Source organism: Salmo salar, chromosome 16 (assembly GCF_965601325.2).
Source record: "Salmo salar chromosome 16, fSalSal1, whole genome shotgun sequence".
Lineage (NCBI taxonomy): Eukaryota > Metazoa > Chordata > Actinopteri > Salmoniformes > Salmonidae > Salmo > Salmo salar.
Window position 1 is genome coordinate 44,863,013 of NC_138306.1, and position 8,233 is coordinate 44,871,245.

Genomic DNA, 8,233 nt, shown 5'->3' on the forward strand with positions numbered 1-8,233 from the left:
GTAGTCACCTGGAATGCATTTCAATTAACAAGTGTGCCTTGTTAAAAGTTAAATAGTGGAATTTCTTTCCTTTGTTACATCTGCTCCTGCCACACCCTCTACTGCTCATCCTGTGTCTCCTTGACCTGCCGCCACTCCTCCAGGATTCTCTCCCTCTCCATCTCTCTCTCTGTGTGTGTGATTGTGTGGGCGGACGCCTGACGCTGTTTTCCTCTCCGCTACAGTTCCACCCGCTCTGACTCTGGTCCCTGTCTCCAGTTCCACATCTCGTCATCCTGCTACTCTGTCCTGGATTCCCCACTCCACTACTCCCTTGGATTCCCCTCCACACCTGCTTACCCTGTCCCAACCCCTCTCGCTCCAGCTTCAGCCTCCGCACCTGGTTTCCTGCAGTCCACCCACGCTTCCCCTGGCCTGCTCTCCATCTTCCCCCTGTGTTTCAATAAATACCTTGGTTACTTCATCCCAGTTTCCTCGTCTGAGTCTGTTCTTGGGTTCCCCTGTTCCACTCCGCCTAACATCCTCCTTAATGCGTTTGAGCCAATCAGTAGTGTTGTGAGAAGATAGGGGTTTTATACAGAAGAAAGCCCTATTTGGTAAAATACCAAGTCCATATTATGGCAAGAACAGCTCGAATACACAAAGAGAAATGACAGTCCATCATTACTTTAAGACATGAAGGACAGTCAATCCGGAAAATGTCGAGAACTTTTAAAGTTTCTTCAAGTGCAGTCGCAAAAACCATCAAGTGCTATGATGAAACTGGCTCTCATGAGGACCGCCACAGGAAAGGAAGACCCAGAGTTAGCTCTGCTGCAGAAGACAAGTTCATTAGAGTTACAAGCCTCAGAAATTGCAGCCCAAATAAATGCTTCACAGAGTTCAAGTAACAGACACATCTCAACATCAAATGTTCAGAGGAGACTGAGTGAATCAGGCCTTCATGGTCCAATTGCTGCTAAGAAACCACTACTAAAGGACACCAATAAGAAGAAGAGACAAGCTTGGACCAAGAAACACGAGCAATGGACATTAGACCGGTGGAAATCTCTCCTTTGGTCTGATGAGTCCAAATTTGAGATTTTTGTTTCCAAGCGCCGTGTTTATGTGAGATGCAGAGTAGAAGAACGGATGATCTCTGCATATGTGGTTCCCACTATGAAGCATGGAGGAGGTGGTTGTGATGATGTGGGGGTGCTTTGCTGGTGACACTGTCTGTGATTTATTTAAAATTCAAGCACACTTAACCAGCATGGCTACCGCAGCATTCTGCAAAGATACGCCATCCCATCTGGTCTGCACTTAGTGGGACTATGATTTGTTTTTCAGCAGGACAATGACCCAACACACCTCCAGGCTGTGTAAGGGCTATTTGACCAAAAAGGAGAGTGATGGAGTGCTGCATCAGATGACCTGGCCTCAACCCAATTGAGATGGTTTGGGATGAGTTGGACTGCAGAGTGAAGGAAAAGCAGCCAACAAGTGCTCAGCATATGTGGGAACTCCTTCAAGACTGTTGGAAAAGCAGTCGAGGTGAAGCTGTTGAGAGAATGCCAATAGTGTGCAAAGCTGTCATCAAGGCAAAGGGTGGCTACTTTGAAGAATCTCAAATATATTTTGATTTCTGGAACAGTTTTTTGGTTACTACATGATTCCATATGTGTTATTTCATAGCTTTGATGTCTTCACTATTATTCTACAATGTAACATTTTTTTTTAAATAAAGAAAAACCCTTGAATGAGTAGGTGTGTCCATACTTTGACTGGTACTGTCGATCACTCAATGACTTATCTCTCCATGCTCGTCATGCTATATCTTGAAATGCGTGTCATAGATTTGCAATTAGAATTTACTAATTTGGAGTCCGATACACACTGGTTGCATCAATGTTGTCACCACATCATTTCAATGAAATAAGGTTGAACCAACATGGAATAGACGTTGAGTTGACGTCTGTGCCCAGTGAGTATGGAGTTCATTTTCCATGATAGTACCCCAAGCAGTGGTCACGTTCAAGTTATTGTGAAACCAGCAGGCTACACTTGGCAGTGAGAGGAATCGGACTGGGTACATACACTCTTAGAAAAATGGGTTCCAAAAGGGTTCTTCACTATTAGAAAAAAGGGTTCCAAAAGGGTTCTTCACTATTAGAAAAAGGGTTCCAAAAGGGTTCTTCATTGTCCCTATAGATTAACCTTTATTGGTTCCAGGTAGAACCATTTTGTGTTCCATGTAGAACCCTCTGTAAAAATGGTTCTATATGGAACCCAAAAGGGTTCTTCTACCTGGATCCAAAAAGGGTTTTTCAAAGGGCTATCCTATGGGGACAGCCGAAGAACCCTTTAAGGTTCTAGATATAACTTTTTTTTTCTAAGAGTGTACTGCCAAAACACGTTGCCTTTCAAATTGGAAACAGCTCACAGACACACCACACACGACGTACACGTTTTCCCATCCTATCTCCCATTCAGAAATTCCTCATATCTCCACAAGGTTTCTTCAACAAGTGGCCCAAATCTGCTGAATTTACTGACACTGCTGCTTGCTAGCAGTTAGCTGAGCTCCAACAGCAAGGTCATTGGCTGATAATGGCAATTGGGGTGTTATGGTTAATTCCTCACAGGAATCAGACAGCAACCAGTGGTCCCAAGAATATAAGCAAACGCTTGACCAGGACAAAAGAAAGAGGTGGATGTGAGTTTGTATGTGAAAGTGCAATGCAGATTAGTTAATTATTTGTATATTTTATTGATGATATAATGAACTTATAAATGATGCAAAAATATGTTTGAGGAGGGCTGACAGAAACACAATTGTTGTTTGGAACATAAACTAAAGAGTATTCAGCTTTGTGCATACGGTATGAAGTGCAGCTTTTTTTTAATACCATTTCTATAACAGATTGTTGTTGAGAGATACATCCAGGAACAAGAGCAACATTGTCTCAGTTGAAATCAGTGAGTATGTGAAACAGAAATGCCATGCATATGAACTTTACCATCACTCAACACAAACTCTACAACTCCTACAACTACAGGCAGTGACCGCCCTCTAGTGTCAACATATGGTAATGGAAACCAGAAAGATAATCTTTCACTAAAATACTCAAGAAACATCATGACATTAATATTTTAATAACAGTAAAGATTGTACATGAAATGTTAAGGAGGCTGTAAAGTACAGATCATTTTTGATAGGTTAACAAATATTTGTAATCAAGTAAAATCCATGCAAAGCGAGGGCTGTGTACCATTTCTATAATGCTTTCCTTCATGTCTTGTTCCACACCCATAGTTACTATAGGGATTCCAGTCCTTTCCAGACAAAGTCCACAGTCCGGTAGTTGTGTACGTGCCATCGTTTCCCCTGGAACTCCAAATGGCATTGTTCTGAGGGGTTACCACTGTGTCGTTGATCCACCAAATGATGTCCACCAAATGATGTGTTTTTAAACCACTGAGTACACACACCAGTGTAGGTGAGGCACCAGGGTTGCGGCCAAATGAGGAGAGGATTAGCACAGAGGGATTAGAAGGGTTCAAACCTGAGGAGAGAAAGAACATCAACATGCATGAAGCTCTCAGGGTGAAAGGTGTTGGAACCAAACACTTTTAGAAACATTTGGAACTCTGTACTACAGTATCTCTTGAACAAATGTTATTGAAATACAGACAATTGGGTCATTCCTCGAAATGAGAGCCTTTTGTGTCCTTTTGATATTTTAAGTAGAAATTATGCACCAATATTGAATTTTAAAGCCTGTTATATTATTGTCACCCTTGCTCCCACTCCCCCTCTCTGGCTCTCAAGGGTGCCAGACTGCCCTTCATTACGCACACCTGTCACCATTATTACGCGCATCAGCGCTCATTGGACTCACCTGGACTCCTTCATTTTGTTGATTGCCCCTCTATATATGTCTGTTCCTCAGTTGTGTTCCCCGTGTCAGCATTATTGTAGTTTACTTTCCCCTGTCCAGACGCTGTTCGTGTCCGACACCACTATTGGAAGCATCAGGGAGTCTTTGTTTTTTGTTTTTGTTGGTAAGGACAATTATAGTAAATTAAGTAAATAAATAAATCAGATTTTCAATATGAATAAATATTTGCTAAAGTTTCAAAACTCAGCATCAACCCTGTGTAATATTTTAACCCACTTCACCCCAAAATTTCTCCAAGTTTCCTAGTTATTATATTCCTTTGACAAAGCCATATCTGAAGATTATTATATTGTTATGATTCATTTACATCCATCCCTCATTTTAAGGTCAGCCCTGTTACGTGAACTGAACTCTTGTTTTAATATGGTGAAACTATTCCTTTAACTATTTATTTTTTCACAAGAAACATTGAACATCTAATTGTCCAATCATAGTGTAAAAGCAGGTGAGCTGGTTCTGCTCTTTTTTGGCAATTTTCTGGTGTTGTGGGGGAAAACTAAGCGGGTCGAGCATAACACATCAACCCTGTTACCCATAGATAGACAGGGTAGACATTTTCTAACAAAAATATTTTTGTTGGTAAAGCTTGCATGCAATTGCCACTCCCTGTTTCACACAACAAGCTTTCCATCCTACCTGTCACAAGGGGATTTATGGCTGATTTCAGATGAAATCCTCAACCGTGTTACAGTTAACGTTGTTACTTTATTTGGCACTTAGTAGAGAGCAATAGTAATGGCGTATTTTTGTAGGCACTTTCCCCATGAATTGCCCCCATAGGAATGGCTGAACTAACCAGAGGTAAATCATGTCCAGAGTCTAGGACTTCAAGCTGCCGAGTTTTATTGGCACTTACTATTGTCATTTATGAAAATGAACAAGTGCTGTTGCCTAGTCATTTTACCTCTACCTATATGTACAGTACATAGCTACCTCAATTACCTCGTACCCCTGCATATTGACTCGGTACTGGTACTCCCTGTATATAGATAGCCATGTTATTTTCTACTTCCTATACAGTGAGGGAAAAAAGTATTTGATCCCCTCCTGATTTTGTACGTTTGCCCACTGACAAAGATATGATCAGTCTATAATTTTAATGGTAGGTTTATTTGAACAGTGAGAGACAGAATAACAATAAAAAAAATCCAGAAAAACGCATGTCAAAAATGTTATAAAATTATTTGCATTTTAATGAGGGAAATACATATTTGACCCCCTCTCAATCAGAAAGATTTCTGGCTCCCAGGTGTCTTTTATACAGGTAACGAGCTGAGATTAGGAGCACACTCTTAAAGGGAGTATGCCAAGACCAAAGAGCTCTCCAAGGATGTCAGGGACAAGATTGTAGACCTACACAAGGCTGGAATGGGCTACAAGACCATCGCCAAGCTGCTTGGTGAGAAGGTGACAACAGTTGGTGCGATTATTCGCAAATGGAAGAAACACAAAAGAACTGTCAATCTCCCTCGGCCTGGGGCTCCATGCAAGATCTCACCTTGTGGAGTTGCAATGATCATGAGAACGGTGAGGAATCAGCCCAGAACTACACGGGAGGAGCTTGTCAATGATCTCAAGGCAACTGGGACCATAGTCACCAAGAAAACAATCGGTAACACACTACGCCGTGAACGACTGAAATCCTGCAGCGCCCGCAAGGTCCCCCTGCTCAAGAAAGCACATATACATGCCCTTCTGAAGTTTGCCAATGAACATCTTTGGCATCCACTCTACTCGCCGTGTTTGGAGGAGGAGGAATGCTGCCTATGACCCCAAGAACACCATCCCCACCGTCAAACATGGAGTTGGAAACATTATGCTTTGGGGGTGTTTTTCTGCTAAGGGGACAGAACAACTTCACCACATCAAAGGGATGATGGACGGGCCCATGTACCGTCAAATCTTGGCTGAGAACCTCCTTCCCTCAGCCAGGGCATTGAAAATGGGTCGTGGATGGGTATTCCAGCATGACAATGACCCAAAACACACGGCCAAGGCAACAAAGGAGTGGCTCAAGAAGAAGCACATTAAGGTCCTGGAGTGGCCTAGCCAGTCTCCAGACCTTAATCCCATAGAAAATCTGTGGAGGGAGCTGAAGGTTCGAGTTGCCAAACGTCAGCCTCGAAACCTTAATGACTTGGAGAAGATCTGCAAAGAGGAGTGGGACAAAATCCCTCCTGAGATGTGTGCAAACCTGGTGGCCAACTACAAGAAACGTCTGACCTCTGTGATTGCCAACAAGGGTTTTACCACCAAGTACTAAGTCATGTTTTGCAGAGGGGTCAAATACTTATTTCACTCATTAAAATGCAAATCAATTTATAATATTTTTGACATGTGTTTTTAAAAAAAAAAATTGTTGTTATTCTGTCTCTCACTGTTCAAATAAACCTACCATTACAATTATAGACTGATCATTTCTGTGTCAGTGGGCAAACGTACAAAATCAGCAGGGGATCAAATACTTTTTTCCTTCACTGTATATAGCCATGTTATTTTCTACTCCCTGCATGTAGCCATGTTATTTTCTACTCCCTGTATATAGCCATGTTATTTTCTACTCCCTGTATATAGCCATGTTATTTTTTACTCCCTATCGATAGCCATGTTATTTTCTACTCCCTGCATGTAGCCATGTTATTTTCTACTCCCTGTATATAGCCATGTTATTTTCTACTCCCTGTATATAGCCATGTTATTGTCACATCCTGACCAGTAAAAGAGGTTGTTTGTTATTGTAGTTTGGTCAGGGCGTTGCAGGGGGTGTTTGTTTAGAGTGTTTCGGGGTTTGTTGGGCTATGTTCTTGTTAGTCTATTTCTATGTTAGTTCTAGTATGTCTATTTCTATGTGGTGTTTATTGGGTTGACCTTCAATTGGAAGCACCTGCTCCTCGTTGCTTCTAATTGAAGGTCCTATTTAAGAGGGGTGTTTTTTCCATGGGATTTGTGGGTAGTTATTTCCTGTTTTGTGTTTGTGCACCTGACGGGACTGTTTAGTGTCGTTTGTTGTTTTTGTATACGTGTTTCTTTTGTTTTCCTTTTTTAAATAAAATAAGAAGATGAGTTTACACGTTCCCGCTGCGTTTTGGTCTAATCTCTACGACACCCGTGACAGTTATTTTCTACTCCCTGTATATAGCCATGTTATTTTCTACTCCCTGTATATAGCCATGTTATTTTCTACTTCCTGTATTTAGCCATGTTATTTTTTACTCATTGTTATTTGTTAATCACTGTATATTTATTCCTTGTGTCGCTTTTTCAATTTGTTATTAAATGTTTTATCTTAGCTTTAACTCTGCATTGTTGGACATGGACCCATAAATAAGCATTTCACTGTTAGTCCACACCTGTTGTCTGCAAAGCATGTGACAATTGATTTGAGTGGCTCTTTATGACAGAATGTTAAAATTACTTGAACACTTCTCAAAAGGCACCGAATTGGTGCAACGACCCAATTGTGGCCTGCGTTGTGGGAGAATGTGTACATAACAATTAGCCTATACATTTACATTTTATTCATGCAAAAGGGATTTAATTTTAGCCTACCTTCAACAAAGAGTTGGATCCCTCTACTGAATACCACTTCCCTTTGAGGAGGTTTGCTCCCATGTACACACCTGAGGAAAAATATGACCATAATTATCATCAGAACACTGCAAAAGTCCACATAGTACCTACAATGCAATCTGGATTGAAAGTTGAGTTGAAAGTTACCCCAGTAGTAGTAATAAAGTGAAACACAGTCCTCGTGCTCTGTTCATTCTGTCTGTTTCAGTTGGTGCTCTGGAGAGGAGAAAACCCAACTGCTAGTGAGTCCCTTGAGATTATTGGTGTCTTGTCCTCCTAGTATCATACAGCTCTCTCCTCTCACATGGACTTCTACTGCAGGGAAAGATAGTTCTTCACCTCAGGTTTTTATTTGAGCATTTAGCCCAATCCTGTTCAGAACCGTCAGTTAATCACTAATTAGGAGAATATCAATAAATTATACAGTCATATTGCTATCTCCTCTAAAGATACAGACTTTCTCACAACTAAGTTGGTCTAGAGGAGGGACACCGTAGCAAAGAGGAAATGTTGTGAAAAACTATTTGGGTGGAACATTAGTGTTTTCCCAAGGCACGTGTTGTCCCCCTCTATCGCTCGCTCAAAACAAGTAGATCAGTTATTCAGTTTGTAGGAGGTTAGAAAAACAAGAAGGACTGGTATGAGTGGTTGTGTCTGAAACAAATGTAGACTCATGTAGGACTTCTCCAGTTCTGCCCACTCTGGAGTATTTGGGGGGATGC

The 8,233-nt window shown here is 41.4% G+C and overlaps 1 long non-coding RNA gene across 1 annotated transcript; it reads right to left on the minus strand.

Annotated features, from left to right (window-relative positions):
* Positions 1-3,565: 3,565 nt before the first annotated feature.
* On the minus strand, positions 3,566-7,711 carry LOC123727834 (uncharacterized). Its single transcript, XR_014380910.1, has 3 exons — positions 7,659-7,711; positions 7,491-7,561; positions 3,566-4,002 (listed from the first exon to the last, which is right to left on the minus strand). It is a non-coding gene; the product is annotated as an uncharacterized LOC123727834 (long non-coding RNA).
* Positions 7,712-8,233: the final 522 nt, after the last annotated feature.